General features: G+C 37.8%; 1 pseudogene; it reads left to right on the top strand.

Annotated features, from left to right (window-relative positions):
* Positions 1-1,169: 1,169 nt before the first annotated feature.
* LOC145163706 (pentatricopeptide repeat-containing protein At5g08305 pseudogene) lies at positions 1,170-7,112 on the top strand (annotated as a pseudogene).
* Positions 7,113-18,347: the final 11,235 nt, after the last annotated feature.

Here is an 18,347-nt window from a genome sequence, read left to right as displayed (position 1 = left end):
TATTAAAATATTAATGAATGTGGATATATTGATTAGGTGAGTGATATGATAAATCATTTGTGATACTTGGTTGATCTATAATCGTGTATGAGGTGTGTTTCTTTCCATTTTAAGTTTTAATTTCTGTAAAACACCAAACATGAGAAAAGTAATAATATGTTTTTTTATGTAAAACACCAAACATGAGAAAATTATTTGATATTTCCTTTTTTCATTTTGATAAGTTCCATATGTAAGGTGAGAGGATAAGTTTCTATCTTCTTAACTTGTAGTTTAGTAGAATCAAGAAAATAATAAATAAATAAAAACTAAATTTTAATGGTAATATTAATATGTATATACATGTAAATGATAAATCCTTCACAAGTTTTGTTTAACTGGTAGAAGATTTATGAACATATTCACCAAACTAAGTATTAGTTCTCGTTCATAGAGCATGAGATGTATATAACGACAATTAGGTGGCTCACAACAAGAAACTCATGCCCCAAGAAGCACAATGAATCTATGTAGGAATTGAAAGTTGAAACTACAAGTTCAATCCATATAAAAACTGAAACTTGTATATCGTTAGATTGACTTTGACCAATTCAACATATATATATATATATATATATATATATATATATATATATATATATATATATATATATATATATATAGTTAGGTTCAAATGTTTATAGCAATTATTGTGTGCATGAATGCACCAATAGGAATTTAGGAAAAAATAAATAATTAAACAAATAGTAATAAATAGTAAAAGGGTATGATAGTAATCTAACACTATTTAATTATAGTAGGCATTTTAAAACATTTAATATCTCCTAAAAATAGAGAAATCAGTATTAAAATCTTTTTACACGTCTTTTTCATCTCAGTAACCCTACACCACCGGTTTTTCCTTAGCCGTACATCACCAACACCTTCGGCCACATGCTCGTTCAATCGCCGTCCAAAGAAACTCGGTGACCCTCTTCACCGCCAGTGCTACACCACCCTCTGCCATTCCCCTGTTATTACGACATGGATCTTATTAAAAAATTAATCATCTTATTTCTACTGGTGCGATTAACTTTCGATCTTCATTTTTTGATTTTATAAAAACTGGTTTTGGACGATTAGCTGCCACCAATACCATTGAGGGTTTATCGATCAATACAATAGCTTTCATGGTTTTTCACTTTCATCTTTTTTTTGGTTCTGCTTCCCTTTTCCGATCCAGAATTGTTCACCTTGGTGGCAGGGGCCATCGTATCCCTCAATCAGGTAATCGTCTCATTTCTTTTAATTTTTAAATATCCTTCAGTTGCACCCTATTCCTACTTCTCCTTTAATTTGGGATTCCTTTGTTTTTTGGTGGGGCCAATTGGAATTATACAACAAATGAATGAAGCTACATGGGATTGTAAGTTTCATTTAATCCATTTTTTCAATGTATTTCTTGATATGTGAATTGGAACTTGAATATCTTGGAACATACACGACATATATAACATATTGTTCACCATTCTTTAAAAATTTGGTTATATTGTTCAAAAAATAATGTGTCGATTGCACTGTTTAAGAATTATTCTAACTGTAGTGGTACATGTCATTAGTCTTTGACGAAAAGGGTTAAGCTGGCATTCTGTAAGAATTTGCAAACACATGGACTACTTTTCTGTTGCTATAATTTACACAAGTTGTAGGTGCAAACAAAGGTGGTTTTTTACACCTGGTGGAATATATACTATCTATTTGGACCTTTTTACCCTTGGAGGGTCTTCTTCCTGCTTATTGCCCCCTTACTGTATTCAATGTGGTTTGGATATTTGTTTTTTTTCTTGTAACATGATTTATTATACGTAAAGAGAAATTGAATAGGAATATAATGCATTTGGAATACATACATGGAGTCTTCATCCTGGTGCTTTCATAGATCATCATTTTTTCACAACAAAAAACTTGTGAGCCGAAGATGGTTTATATATTCTAATTGTTTTTTTTTCTTAGTCACCTTTTGTGTTAACATGATCTTTTCATGCATTTATATTTCAAATGTTTTTGTTCGTTGGGTCTATTCTTGATAATACAAATTCTTTTAAGAATATTCAAAACCATTCTGCAAGAATAGTTTATTCTGTAAAGATATTATTGTTGTATTCTGATAGAATAGTAGTTAATTATTTATATGTTTAATGTGCAGTTGTTACAAGTGTATCACTACAAAATATTTGGCAATGAATTTGTGATAGAAATGGTTTGAAGAATGGCTTGAAGACCTGATGGGAAAGACTTGAAGAATGAATCAAAGAATGATCACACTCATTGTTTAATAATGTTGTTACTTTTTAAAAATTACACTTGTTATTCTTTCAGAATGTTGTTATTATTAAATGAATCACAATCATACAATGTAATTATTTGGTATATTATTAGTTCAAGAATCGATTTTGTGTATTCTTTCAGAATGTATTTACTAGTTTATGGTTGGGATTCTGTCATTCTGACAGAATAAAATCGAAAATATATTTACTAGTTTATGGTTGACATCCTGTCATTCTAACAGAATAAAATCGGATTTTTAAATTTGAATTAATTTAAAATATCAGATTTTTAAAAATAAAGGAATTAATTATCCAAAAATCCGAAATTTTCCTTTTTTAATATAACTTAATTGACTAAAATGCCCTTATGCTGAAATTTGTTTGATTATATGGTACATGTTATCCTATTCTAATATCATAGACCATCGGATCATGACCTTTGATTCTATTCCATCCGGTGGTCCAGATCTGTGCATTCTGGAACACAATAGTTAGTAATAACAAAATAACCTAAGCATATATATATATATATATATATATATATATATATATATATATATATATATATTAAGTAATGACTTTCGAGAGTGACTAATTTTATATATTTAATCATTATATTTTAACATATTTACTTACTTCTTATATAAACTGGCAACTAACTTTTGCAATATTACACGTTTAGTCATTTTTTTTTGTGTACACATTACCAAAATAAAATGTTCAAAAAAGACCATTAACAAACAAATTATCTCAAATGTCGATAGCAAAATTTACACACTTTGTTACATCAAGGGTTAACCGATTATGAAAATTGTCCGAAATTGGTCTTTCTTTCGTTGCTATAGCAGGTATAACAGATTGCTAACCTTTTTATTTTTTTACAATTATGACTTAAGTTTTAACTTTTATTACAAATCTATTCTAAACTTTTTCTACAACTTTTCTTTATTGCTTTTTAAAACTTAATTTTTTCTACAAAATATTTTTTCAACAATATTTTTTCGCAAATTTATAACCTTTTTCATAAAATTATGTTTTGACAACTTTTTATAAAGCATTTTCAAACTTAGTTTTTTTAATAAAATTGTGAAAATGCACATGTAAAAAAACTTGTAAAGAAGTAAATTTATAATAAAAATTGAGCCATATCGGTAACAAAAATAAAATTTAGGCCAAAATTATAAAAAGAAAAATTGGTTATAGGAAGTCACAAGGACCATTCATAACAAACTTTCATGATTGATCAAATTTGGTCTTTTAACTCCAAGGGAGGAGGGAGTCATTCCCTCCCAACCCACTGAACCCACCGCCACATCATTTTTTCTCTTTTATTTTTCTTCATCTTTCCCAACTCACAACACACGGAAACCCTATCTTTTTGAACCCACTCAACCCATTCAATTAGAAAAAAAATACAAAACAATTAAGGTAAAATCTTAATTAGCAATTGAGTTACGGTCGGTACCACTCCCGCTTCAGCGGGTTGTTTAATTGGTTTCACTAACCCACATCATCATCTATCTCTACTTTCTCTCTCTCATGTTCTCTTGTACCACGTGTTTTAAAACTTGTACCTTAGTTGTTTTGTATTCTTTTTAATTGAGTGGGTTAAGAAAGATAGGATTTCCGTGTGTTGTGGGTTGGGAAAGATGAAGAAAAACAAGAGACAAAAATTGATACGACAGTGGGTTCAGTGGGTTATGAGGGAATGACTCCCTCCTCCCTAAATAGCTAGTTAGTTGGCCAAATTTGATATTCCCTCTATATTTATTGGTCAAATGTGTATATAAAAAAAACAATAAGATTTAATACAGTTGCAACGATTGGCTACCCTTACATGTTCATTGGTCGTCAAGAAAAAGTTGCCTTGAAAAATAAAAAACCTTTAATTACTAGTTATAATAGTCATTTTTGAACATTTTATAGGTAAGTTTACTGATTTTCTATATTAAAGAAAAAACAAAAAACTTGGTTACTCTTACTCATATATATAAAGTTTTTAATGGATCCAAATATCCAATTAATAAAAGGTGATTGAGTCGTGGACGGTGTAGTCCATATCAAAGTTCTGAACTGATACGGATCATACCGGATCATGTTTTGTTGGACCAAGCTGGACCGGGTATTTTGGACCCGGTGACTCGTCCATGTTTATCATTTTGTTGTAAGACTCCACTTATTCTAAACTTAAAATCGTATATAAATACAATAATACTCAATTAATCACAGTCTTTTTCCAGTAAACTAAGAGGGTGTTTGGGAAAACTTTTTAAGGTTAAAAGTCCTTTTTGCAAAAAGACTTTTTGGCTAGTGACTTTTTCCAAAAGAAAATCTTTAAAAAGTATTTGTATTTGCTTTTAGGGTAAAAGTTAACTTTTTAAGTTAAAAAGTCTCAAAAGTCACAAAAAGATAAGATTGTGTGACTTTTGAAACATTCTCTTTTCCTTTTATATAAAAAGTCATTTAAAAAGATCTTTTTTAATACCCAAACTTTCGTATCTTTTTTAAACTTTTTGGGAAAGTTAAAACTTAAAAGCAATCCCAAACACCCTTTAAAGAAACCCAGACATCATCCATAAACTAGAACAGAGTCTAATTCCGATCGCTAAACCACGGGTAATGTTGAATGTCAGGCCCGGTTTAAGAAGGGGGCAAGCTGGGCCACTGCCCAGGGCCCATATGAACTTGGGGGCCCCAATTTTATATCATTAGATATTTAGTAATAATAAATTATGTTAGCATATGAAGTGAAATAGGCTTCAGCAGACTTGGTAGGATGATTTTCACATTTGATGCGGCACCTCGGATGATTTTCACATTTGATGTGGCACCCTAGTTCGATTCTTAGGAGTAGTAGTGTTTTTTACCACTTAATTGATTCTTTTTTTTTTAAATATGTTCAATTATCCTTTTTATTTAGAATTTTTTTTAATTGTTTTATTTAAAATTCATTTGAAGTTATTTACATATAATTCTGTATAATAACAATCTTTTGTAATAAATCACTAAACATTTTTATTTATCATCCTTAATTTGTCTATCACCAAGATTTGTGAAAAGAATTAATTCAGATTTAATTATTGTATAAATTTTGGTAATTTGAAGGGGCCTTTTTTTTTTTTTTTTGTTTTGCCTGGGCATCAAATATCATAGGACCGGCCCTGTTGAATGCTGCATTGTTATGTAAAAATGGGAATCTGATCGCCTTGCTTGAAAACTGCAGATCATTGTGCCAATTCAAAAAATTGCATTCCATCATCATTACATTCGGGCTTCCACTAACCCAAGAAGATGCATTCGTCTCAAGCTTTCTCTCTTTTGCAGCCACTCACTCCAAGAACATGGATTACGCCTACGCTATTTTCCTTCAACTTCCAAACCCAACTATCTTCAATTGGAACACAATCATTAGGGGTTACTCGAAAAGCAAAAATCCTAACAAATCGATATCAGTTTTTGTTGACATGCTGCGGATGGGTATAACCCCAGACCATCTAACTTACCCGTTTCTAGCAAAGGCAGCGTCGCACTTACAAGAGGTTCGGCTTGGCCTATCGGTTCACGGACGTGTTATAAGAGATGGATTTGATGTTGACAGGTTCGTTAAGAATTCTTTGATTCATTTATCTTCTTCTTTCAAGGATCCAGGGTATGCACGCAAGCTGTTCGACGAAATGCCAAACAAGAACTTGGTTTCCTGGAACTCGATGTTGGATTGCTATGTCAAGTGTAAGAAAGTATTAATGGCTCGGGAAGTGTTTGATTCAATGCCAGAGCGTGATGTTGTATCCTGGAGCTCCATGATTGATGGGTATGTCAAAGGTAGTGAGTATAGTGAAGCACTGGCTATCTTCCAAAAGATGCATGGATCTGGTATCAATGCAAATGAGGTGACTATGGTGAGTGTATTGGGTGCTTGTGCTCATTTAGGTGCACTTGATCAAGGGATCATGATGCATCACTACATTATCAACAAGAAGATAGCTTTAACTTTAGTGTTAAGAACATCACTTGTAGATATGTATGCCAAATGTGGAGCAATAGAGGAAGCACTATCCGTATTCCATGGAGCAATCATGAAACAAACCGATGTTTTAATTTGGAATGCAATGATTGGAGGGCTTGCAACACATGGGTTTGTACACGAATCACTTGATATGTTTAAAGAGATGCTGAAGAACAAGATCACACCAGATGAGATCACATACTTGTGCATACTAAGTGCTTGTGCTCATGGAGGTTTAGTAAACGAAGCTTGGTATTATTTCAAGTCTATTACTCAAAATGGTTTGAATCCAAAAACCGAACATTATGCATGCATGATGGATGCATTGGCTCGAGCTGGAAAACTTAAGGAAGCATACACATTCTTGTCTCAAATGCCAATGGAACCAACTGCTTCCATGTTAGGGGCGTTGTTCAATGGCTGTATCAATCATAGGAATCTTGATCTTGCTGAAGTAGTGGGGAAGAAGCTTGTTGAATTGGAACCAGATCATGATGGTAGATATGTTGGTTTATCAAATGTTTATGCAGTGATTAAGAGATGGGATGAAGCAAGAACAATGAGAGAAGTGATGGAGAAGAGAGGAGTTAAGAAGTCTCCAGGATGGAGCTTTGTGGAGATACTTGGATCACCTCACAGATTCATAGCTCATGATAAAACTCATCCACAATCTGAACAAATCTATAGCATGTTGAGTTTTGTAGTAAAGCAATTGAGTGATATAGATTCTGTAATGTTCCATGCTTGCATATATGTGAATCGTATACTCTTTGATTAGAGAAGATTTGATAAGTTCAATATGTAGGGTGTGAGGATAAATTTCTATTTTCATAACTTGTATTTTAGTAAAATCAAGAAAATAAATAAAAAACAATTTTAATGGTAATATGAATATGCACAAGTTTATGATACATCCTTCACAAGTTTATTTAACCGGTAGAAGAATTATGAACATATTCACCAAACTAAGTATTAATTTTGTACCAAAGTTAACCAATATAAAGAGTTTAGCCACTCATGGCAATAGAACAACAATCACAAAAGTCTAATTGCATAAAGAAACTACCAAAAATCTTGCAAAGATGAAGAGAAATGAGTCTTGAGCTTCAAAAATCGCCTCCTACAGGTCTCTAATGGTGTAAAATCAAAGTTATGGCTGCTAGATCTGATCCCCCAAGGTTATGTGATGCAGCGCAAAAAAACAACACAAAGATAACCAAGAATGAACCTGTTGATTCTAAAAGAATAGTCAGGACAATCTCTTTAAAACCACATTGATTCTACGAATACCGTGGGATTGGCTTCAAAATCTGGGTTAACACACAGAATTTGGGAGAAAATCGAAAGTTCATAAAATTGATGATCGACCATCCAAATTACATCAAAAACAGTTAAATAAGAAGCAGAAATTAAAATGAAACCCTAAAAGTCCATGGGCCAAATACAAACCCAAAAACAAAACCCAAAAATTAAGGAAAAATAACAAAATTGTTCATAACTCCATTTAGAAAGCGATTTCTGGACTCAAAAATGGGTAAGTCCCCTTCGGGAACTTATCTGGACGTGCTCCTTGCTCCAAGCTTCGATTTGACTGGTCGTAGGCCCGAAACGGAGATTCGTAGCCAAAGTTATGGCCATTTCCGTGAAGCCCCTTTAGTCACACGATCGTGGGCCTCTAGGAACGCAAGGGCCCGATCCTCCACACTAGGGCCCGCATCATCCCCTCCTGGGTAGACAAAATTCGACCTCGAATGTGCACCATGGTCATCATCAGAAGAATCCCCATAATAAGGAAGCAAATGCTTTACATTGAAAACATCGGAACAACGAATGTGGCTTGGCAACTGTAGACGGTAAGCATTGGAATTAATCTTCTCCACAATCTCCACCGGTCCAATCTTCTTAGCTGACAGCTTGTTGTACTCACCAACCGAAAAACGATCTTTAGTCAAAACAGCCCAAACAAAGTCACCTACTTCAAAATCAACTTGTCTGCGTTTTTTATCTGCATCTTGCTTGTACTTGGAGTTAGCTCGGACCAAGTTGTCATGAACAGCCTTATGAACATCATGCAGTCCTCCAACAAAATCCTGCACTTTCTTTGGAACAACCCTAGAAAGAACATCATGCAGTCCTCCAACAAAATCCTGCACTTTCTTTGGAACAACCCTAGAAACAGGCAGTGACATCAAATCAAGTGGTCCCCGTGGCTGAACAGAATAGACCACCTGGAATGGACTATATCCAGTACTTCGGTTGATAGCATGATTATGAGCAAACTCAGCTTGACAAAGCTTCTGATCCCAGGTCTTCACATGATCACCCACTAAACACCGCAAAATATTACCAAGGGATCGATTGACAACCTCTGTTTGGCCATCCGTTTGAGGATGGTATGCACTACTAAAATTGAGCTGAGTGTTCACCATTTTCCATAGGCTGCGCCAAAAATGACTCAAAAACCTAGTGTCTCGATCTGAAATAATAGAAGACGGCAATCCATGCAAACGGTAGACGTCTTGAAAGAATAACTGGGCCACATTAACTGCATCCGTCGTCTTTTTGCAAGGAATAAAGTGCACCATCTTAGAAAAACGATCAACAACCACAAATATTGAATCATTTCCCCGTTGAGTACGTGGTAAACCCAACACAAAATCCATGCTGATGTCTACCCAAGGTTGTGATGGAACAGGCAAAGGCATATAGAGTCCTGCATTAGTAGATGTGCCCTTTGACACCTGACAGATTCGACACCGTTTAACATATCTATCCACCTCCTTGCGCATTGTAGGCCAAAAATAAGATGATTGTACCAACTGTAAAGTGCGATCTCGGCCGACATGCCCTTCACCATGCAGCTCCCTAATGATTTGAAGGCGGAGACTAGAATCAGGGATGCACAATTGATTGCCTTTGAAAAGAAAACCTTCATGCAGTAGAAAATCAGACATCTGTCCAGATTGTATACCCTGCAGAACAACAGAAAAATAAGGATCAATCGTTAGCTGCTCCATGAGGACATCCATCCCCGGCACACCAACCCTCATGGAAACTAGCAAATTACTCCTCCGACTCAATGCATCAGCCACCCGATTTGACATCCCAGACTTGTGTTTCACCACGAAAGTGAATTTTTCCAAGAACGACATCCACCTCCCATGTTTGTGTGACACCTTATCTTGACTGCGAATATGTCTTAATGAATCATGATCTGTGAACAAAACAAATTCCTTATGAAATAAATAATGGCGCCAATGCTTTACAGCTTGGACCACTGCATAGAACTCAACATCATAAGTGCTATAATGCAGCTTTGGCCCCGTCAACTTCTCACTAAAATAGGCAACCGGTCGTCCTCCTTGACTTAGAACTGCTCCAATCCCAACCTTGGAAGCATCCGTGTGTAATTCAAACACTTGAGAAAAGTCTGGCAATACAAGGATCGGTGATGTAGTAAGCTTCTCTTTTACTAATTGGAAAGCTGATTCTGCTGCTTCGGTCCAAGTAAAGGCCTTCCCTTTCATACAATCAGTCACCGGTGCCATAATAGAACTAAAGTTTGGAATAAACCTCCTATAGAATGAAGCAAGGCCATGAAAGCTTCGAACTTCAGTGATGGTAGTTGGACTTGGCCATTGTCTGACAGCTGCTACTTTAGACTCGTCCACCTGTATTCCTTCCCCAGAAACAACGTACCCCAAGAACAAGACTTTAGGAACCATAAACACACATTTCTTCATAGTTGCATACAAACTATCCCGTCGAAGTACGGTCAAAACCTGCCTCACATGGTTGACATGCTCACCAAAAGTAGCACTGTAAATAAGTATGTCATCAAAATAAACGACTACAAATTTACCAATAAAGGGCCTGAACAACTGGTTCATCACACGCATAAATGTACTAGGAGCGTTTGATAAACCGAAAGGCATCACCAACCACTCATACAATCCTTCACGAGTCTTGAAGGCAGTCTTCCACTCATCCCCAGGCCTAAGTCGTATCTGATAGTACCCGCTCTTCAAGTCCAGTTTCGTAAAGATAGAGGCACCGCTAATCTGGTCAAGTAGGTCATCAAGTCGAGGAATTGGAAATCTGTACCTCACCGTGATCTTATTGATGGCGCGACTATCAACACACATACGCCAAGTACCATCCTTTTTAGGAGTCAACAAAGCAGGAACAGCACACGGGCTCATGCTCTCCCGAACATGACCTTTTGAAATCAAGTCCTCCACCTGTCGTCGCAACTCCTCATGCTCTCCGGGACTCATTCTGTAATGTGGCCTATTAGGCAACTGAGCTCCTGGTTGTAAATCAATATGATGCTGGATGTCACGTAAAGGTGGCAAACCATTAGGTAATTCATTAGGGAAAACATCAGCGAATTCCTTGAGCAGAGGAACCATAGCCTCAGGAATTTCAACCTCCTTAGCGACTTCCTTCCCGAGCAATACAAAAATTTCACCTTCCGCCTCCAACTCGTCTTCAAACTGATTAAGGGTCAGTAGAGTACCCGAAGGTCTCGGAACTGGCTCCTTTGGCTTACTGGGAACCAATGTTATCTTCACACCACCAAACAAGAAACTGTAAGTATTAGTCCGCCCGTTATGATCAATGTTACGATCATACTCCCAAGGTCTGCCTAACAACAAATGACAAGCATCCATAGCAACCACATCACACCACACATCATCTTTATACGTGGTACCAACAGAAAATTGAACAAGGGCTCGTTTAGATACAGTGACCTCGCCACCCTTCTTAAGCCACTGTAGCTTGTAAGGCTTAGGGCGATTTTCTGTTTTCAAAGCCAACTTTTGAACTGCTTCTTCAGATATAAGGTTATCACAACTTCCTGAATCAATAACAAAAGTACAAACCTTTCCCAAAATAGTACATGTCGACTGAAAGATGTTGTGTTTGAGCCAATCATCACCAATAACTTTTGGTGTAAAACAAGACCGCCTTACCACCAAATTTACCCCCACATCTCCAGTTACAACTTCCTCTTCACATTGATGCTCTTCGTCATACACAGGGGGATCTTCGTAATTTTCACCGGCATCATCATTTTGCCAATCATCTTGCTCAGCAAACAAATGACGTTTTCCGACCTTCTTGCACTCTGATTGTCGGTGACCTGTCTCCTCACAACTAAAACACTTCAAGCTGCTACTAACAGTTGTCCTAGGATTTGGTCCAACACTGTTAGATGTCGGTCTTTGTTGATTAGGCACAACACGGGGTACCATACCACCCGTCCCGGAACTTCCTCCAATATTAGCAGTTGAAGACGAACCGCCCACCCGACGACTTTGTTTCTCAAAAGCCAACGCCCGTTGGTGCGCTTCAGAAATAGATACCGGGTCAAACATATTTACAGAGTCCATGATTTGGACCCGTAGACCCCCAATATATCGAGCAACGAGTTGTTCCTCTGTCTCCTGGATATCGTTTCGGGCAATCAATTGGTAGAACTCAGTTGTGTAATCGTCAACTGATTTGGCACCCTGCTTCAGATTTTGCAACCGTTGGTACATCAACCTTTGAAAGTTATGGGGTAGGAAGTTGGATCGTAAACACTTCTTCATCTTCCTCCAAGTCACGACCTTTGACTTTCTGAGCTTGTCTCGTGTCAGTTTCAGTTGTTGCCACCATGCAGATGCCCTACCACGTAGCCTGGTAGCAATCAATGACACTCTTTTGTTTTCAGGGACTTCTTTGAACTCAAAAACTTCCTCAACAGTAGCCAACCAGTCGATGAACCCCTCCGGATTCAAACTGACCCCATCGAATTCTGGGATATCAATTCTCATTCCGGCCTCCCAACGCCTATTGTCACCTCTATGATCACGCCTTGGCCGCCTTTCTAGATCGTCTTTAGAATATGAACCGTCACTGCCGCCGAACGGGTTCCCAAATTCACCATCTTCCACTTGAGAATGTGTTCGAGACCTTTGCCCTCCTCGATTCATCAGTTCGACCATCCTATCAGTCAGTTGGTCAACCATTTGATCCATCATCTCCTCCATTCGTGCCATAATACGTTCTTCTAGTTCTTGCTCATGAACATTAGCGGGCGTCCTGTTTCTCCTCGGAGGCATTTTGAACCAGGAATTCGGCTTTGATACGAACTGATGCAGCGCAAAAAAACAACACAAAGATAACCAAGAATGAACCTGTTGATTCTAAAAGAATAGCCAGGACAATCTCTTCAAAACCACGTTGATTCTACGAATACCGTGGGATTGGCTTCAAAATCTGGGTTAACACACATAATTTGGGAGAAAATCGAAAGTTCATAAAATTGATGATCGACCATCCAAATTACATCAAAAACAGTTAAATAAGAAGCAGAAATTAAAATGAAACCCTAAAAGTCCATGGGCCAAATACAAACCCAAAAACAAAACCCAAAAATTAAGGAAAAATAACAAAATTGTTCATAACTCCATTTAGAAAGCGATTTCTGGACTCAAAAATGGGTAAGTTCCCTTTGGGAATTTATCTGGACGTGCTCCTTACTCCAAGCTTCGATTTGACTGGTCGTAGGCCCGAAACGGAGATTCGTAGCCAAAGTTATGGCCATTTCCGTGAAGCCCCTTTAGTCACACGATCGTGGGCCTCTAGGAACGCAAGGGCCCGATCCTCCACACTAGGGCCCGCATCATTATGGTGAGCTAAATGACCAAAATGCCCAAACTGGGCAGTTGCGCGGGTACCCGCGCGACGAAAATTCCACCCGCGCAAATGTTGCTGTTATGTTATTGGTCCTTCATTCCACCACTCCACCCTTCCACTACCAAAGATTCCTTTGGTCCCCTCCATATCCATGTAATTCAAATCAGCCAATCATCTTTTATCTTCAAATGTGGATGCTCCAAACCCAAAATTAATTATCCATGATCCATCTTCACAAGCCCACTTCATCCAAACCTTTATCTTTTTAAGCCCAAATCTCCTTTGGTGGATCCGCCAAGCCCAATAGCGCCTCGAGAGCCCACAAGTCCGTCTTCACTCTAATCCACAATCGCAATAAGCTCCAAAACCCTGCAAAATTCCTCATGCAACATAAAAAGCACCCGGTACGATCCATACTAAAGAAAATAAAGAATATACAATGCAATACTAATAAAAAGAGCTAAAAATCTAAAATAAACTAATAAAAATAAGGAAATAAAATAAGCTATCAAATCACCCCAAGCTTAAACCTAACTTGTCCTCAAGTTAGAACAAGACTAATATGAGATCGGGATGAGCTAAACTAAAAAGGAAAAAGAAAGGTACCATAGAACTTGGTCAACATCAGTCAACATGGTCAGAATTAGTCCTTCATGGACCCTATGCATCTTCAAAATTGTTCCCCGCTTTAGAGCCATAAACCACATTCTCAACCACTTGATGGGCGAATAGATCACGACTGGATGTAGTCGCGGTGTGCAAGACAAAGGAAACAGAGATGCGCCCAGTGGGGGCACTTTAAATCACCAATGCAGATCATAATGCACGAAGGAAAGGCGCCTCTTCACACACTATGATTCCTACATTTGTCAGGCTAAAGTGTATAGTACGAAATAGGGCTTTGCAGCGCGGCCTCCGGGCAAACATCCGGTTTCAGAGGTTTCTCTCTTGTACTGTCCTTTACAGTTTACCGTCTCATCGTCGGGGTCTTTTCTCACCAAAAATCAAAAATAAAATAAAATAATAAAAATTCTACTTAACCTAAACTTAAACCTAACAGCTTAAATCTTCAATCTTGAACTTCTGTTATTTGGTCTTCAGCCTCTTTGTTGTTTGATATTCAGTCTCTTTTTTTTTTTTTTTTTTTGATCTAAAGCTTTGAACTTGGATTCTTGTTCTTCTTTTTGTGTTGCTCTTTTTCTTCATTTTTTTCTTCTTTTATTTTGTTGCTTTTATTTAATCTTCTTCATTGTTTTTTTTTTTTTTTTTTTGAACTAAAGCCTTGAACTTGGATTCTTGTTCTTCTTTTTGTGTTGCTCTTTTTCTTCATTTTTTTTTTTGTGTTTTTTTCTTTGAAGGTCTAAGGAATTTCACCATGTAACATAGGATGGAGGCTAACATGAACACCTAATGATCATTGACAATGTGCCAAGATCAACTAAAAAGGGTGGGGAATGACTCAAAAGTGGGTGTTACCGAAAAGACTTGGTCCCAAAAGATGTGAATTGGGGGACCCACTTCAAAGTTCATCAAGCACCTTAATGCAAGGTGTGATAAACAAAATCTATCTAACTATCTACTCTAGACTCTTTAAAAAAAATAACCTATCTTAAAAAGGTGGTGAGAATCTAACTAAGCAAGGCTCGGACGAGACTCGGGAGTACTAAGGGGTATTCCCCCCAAAACCAAGATGCGAGTCTTCAATATCTTCAATGTACCTTACCGGGCTAATCTTTGCTCGCACACATTGGCATGACCAACCACATCCCTCCGCACCTAGACCCAATCAAGCTACCTGCATCTGACCCCCACACAAGCGGTCTTAAAATGGTCCGTGAGGCTCAAAACGTGTCTCACTTATCAAATACAAGGAATTCCATATCAAGACCCGGGACCAATCTATGATTCAATACTTATGACTCGGTGCTCTGGTACCTGTAGGGATGAGAAGTCAAGAGAGAACAAAAATGCATGAACTTAAACTAGAATGCATCTAAAAAACATGAAAATTAGAAAAGAAAGAAATAAAATATGCAATATTTTTGGAATTTTTTATGCAATTTTTTATGAATGACCTAAATGACTTACTCTAAATGCAACAATATACAACCTAAATGCAATAAAAAAAATAAAATATAAGAATACCTCACCCCAAGCTTAAAATTAAGCATTGTCCTCAATGCTTAGGATGAGAGTAAGGAAGGATCATACCGGGATCAAGATGGAGGAGGCCCACGAGGATGGTATGGAAGCAACACATGGGTCGCATAATGATGCTTGGATGGAGTTCTTGGCCGCCTAAATACACATGGATGAAAGCTTGGTCGCACAAAGGACACATATGAAATGGCTCGAAATTTTCTTATGAAATGACATATTTGCGCGGGTGGGGGGCAGCCGCGCGCACACATCAGAATACATCCCATGTTGGGGTAATTTTCGAGCTCGGATTTGCGCGACTAGAGTTGGGTCGCGCAAGGGTTGCGCGGGTGGCAGTCGGTCGCGCAAACATTTGCGCGGGTGAGGAACCGGCCGCGCGCATACATCAGAATGCATCCCATTTGGGGGTAATTTGGAACTCGGAATCTGCGCGGGCACCCGCGCAAATTTCAAATTTTAGCATTTTTCAAACTTCACCAAGATCATTGCAAGACTTCCATATGCTTATTTTTAGACCAACTTCAAGCTTAGAAACACCCAAAACTTCAAGTGGAGATTATTTATTTACAATGCATTTATTTAACGTATTTGTCAAGACATAGCTCCGCTTCCGTCAACCTTCGTAATTCGGATTTTCCAATGTTATGTTGTCGAATTCTCCCATGTCAAAGCCTTCATAAAATGGTTTCAAACGGTGCCCATTCACTTTGAATATTTGATTTATTTCCAAACTCTTAATTTCAACCGCACCGTGATCAAACACTTTTATAACAATAAAAGGTCCGTGCCATCGAGATCGCAACTTTCCCGGGAATAGCTTTAAGCGTGAATGATAAAGAAGAACTTTTTGACCCGGAATAAAGTGTTTTTGGGTTATGTGCTTGTCATGAAATGCCTTTTTCTTCTCTTTGAACCTTTTAATTATCTTCTTCTTGATCACTTCCATCATTGGATGATTCAATCTTCTTTGAGCTTCCCTCTTAGGCTTACAATCATCTGCCATGAGTATCTTGTTTGTGCATACATTAGGGCTTATCTCGTTTATTGGCTCAATCACATCAACCCGATACAATGGCGAAATGTTGCTAGGGTACCTCATTGCTTCAAAGATGTTGAAGTGAATGGTTTCTCCATCAAACTCCATAGTTATCTTTCCTTTATGGACATCAATGATTGTGTGAGCGGTATGCATGAAAGGTCTTCCAAGGAGGATCATAGATGATGTGGAAGGAGTCGTCTCTTCAATATCAATGACATAAAAATCCGCGGGAAAAACAAGTTGATTAACTTGTACTAACACATCCTCCAACACTCCTCTTGGAGACACACTTGACTTGTCCGCTAATTGAATGATGACTCCGGTTTCTTCCAAAGGACCAACATTGAGAGATTGAAAAACCGAATATGGCATGACATTGATTGAGGCTCCAAGGTCTAACATGGCACTTTCAACATGTAAATCACCAATGGTACAAGGGATAGCAAATATTCCCGGATCCTTGCATTTGGGAGGTAACTTCTTTTGGATAACCGCAGGCATGTTTGCATTGACTTGAATCTTTTCATTCGCTTTGAATTTCCTCTTCTTGGTGCATAAATCCTTGAGGAATTTTGCATAACTTGGAATTTGCTTAATAGCATTCAAAAGTGGAATGTTGATTTGGACCTTGCGAAAAGTTTCAAATAATTCATTTTCTTCCTCTATCTTCTTGGAAAAGGCTAACCGGGAAGGGAAGGGTGGTGGTATGACCAATGGCTTAATAGGCTTGTTGGAATATTCGGGTTGCTCAATGTTTGGAACAACCAGTTCCTTTGGAGGAACTACCACTTTCGAAGGTTCAACAACAATAACCTCATCCTCTTCTTCTCTTGAAACTCTTTTGGGGTTGCTTTCTCCAAGTGTTTTCCCACTTCTCAAAGTTATGGCACTCACATTGGGATTCTTCTCGGTTTGAGATGGAAGTTTTCCCCTTTGTTCCATCTTGTTGAGAGTAGTGGCCAAGTCTCCAATTTGTGCTTGAATGTTTGAGAAAGTGTTCTTGGTCTCTTGTTGAAATTGGGTTTGGCTTTGAGCAAGAGAAGTGACAAGTTCTTGAAGGCTCATTTGGTGGGTACCACTTGATTGGCCTTGTTGATGATGTGGTTGGTAATTTGGAGGGGTATAAGAAGTTTGTGGATATGGAGGTTTTTGAGAGGGGTATTGTGGATGTTGAGGTCTCATCAAAATGTTTGGTGGATTTTGCTTTGGTGGGTATGGGATGTTTGGGTTATTCCTCCAATTTGAGTTGAAATTGTTTTGAAATCCCATGGGTCTTGGTTGACCTTGATATCCGCCCATTGCATTCACATCCTCCGGTTCACTTCCAAGTGTGGGACACTTATCCGTATAATGCCCCGTCATTGCACAAATACCGCATACCATCAATTGTTGACCACTTCCCACCACCATTTGACTTAGCACATTAGTCAAATCTAAAAGCTTTGATTCCAAGTGTTGAGTGTTGCTAACTTCACCAAATACTTGTGGAGAATTTCTCTCCATGTCATTTCTAGTCCCAAAGTTCCTTTGATTTTGAGAAATGGTTCCAAAAAGTGATCTTATCTCTTGAGGTGTCTTGTTGAAGATGTCACCACCACTTGAAGCATCAATCATCCTTCGATCTTTTTCATTCATACCCTCATAAAATTGTTGAAGAAGTAGTTGTTCGGGTATATTGTGTTGAGGACAACTTGTACATAAGTTGTTGAATCGCTCCCAAAAATCATGAAAAGTCTCATTCTCCCCTTGACGAATCCCCAAAATGTCACTTCTTTGTCTTGAAATTCGGGAGGTGGGATAGAACTTGCTATTGAAGGCTTTGAGTAACTCTTCCCATGTGTGAATAGATCCCGGTGGTAAGTTGAATAACCACTCTCTAGCTTTATCTTCCAAGGTGAGTGGGAAGGCGGTTAGCTTGAAATCATCCAATGTCACATTTTCGGGCAACATGCTAACACATATCATATGAAAGGACTTCAAATGCATTTGAGGATCTTCTCTATCCAAACCATGGAACTTGGTGAGTTGATGTATGAAACTTGACTTTAATTCAATCCCTCGGCGGTTTGCAGGATAAACAATACCAAGAGGTGTGTGAGTAACATCTGTCTCCATCATTTGTCGAAGTGTCAACTCTTGAGGGGGATTG

The sequence above is a fragment of the Lactuca virosa genome, chromosome 3 (assembly GCF_052849685.1).
Source record: "Lactuca virosa cultivar CGN04683 chromosome 3, Lactuca_virosa_CGN04683_v6, whole genome shotgun sequence".
Taxonomy (NCBI): domain Eukaryota; kingdom Viridiplantae; phylum Streptophyta; class Magnoliopsida; order Asterales; family Asteraceae; genus Lactuca; species Lactuca virosa.
This window is presented reverse-complemented; position numbering and strand designations above follow the sequence as displayed.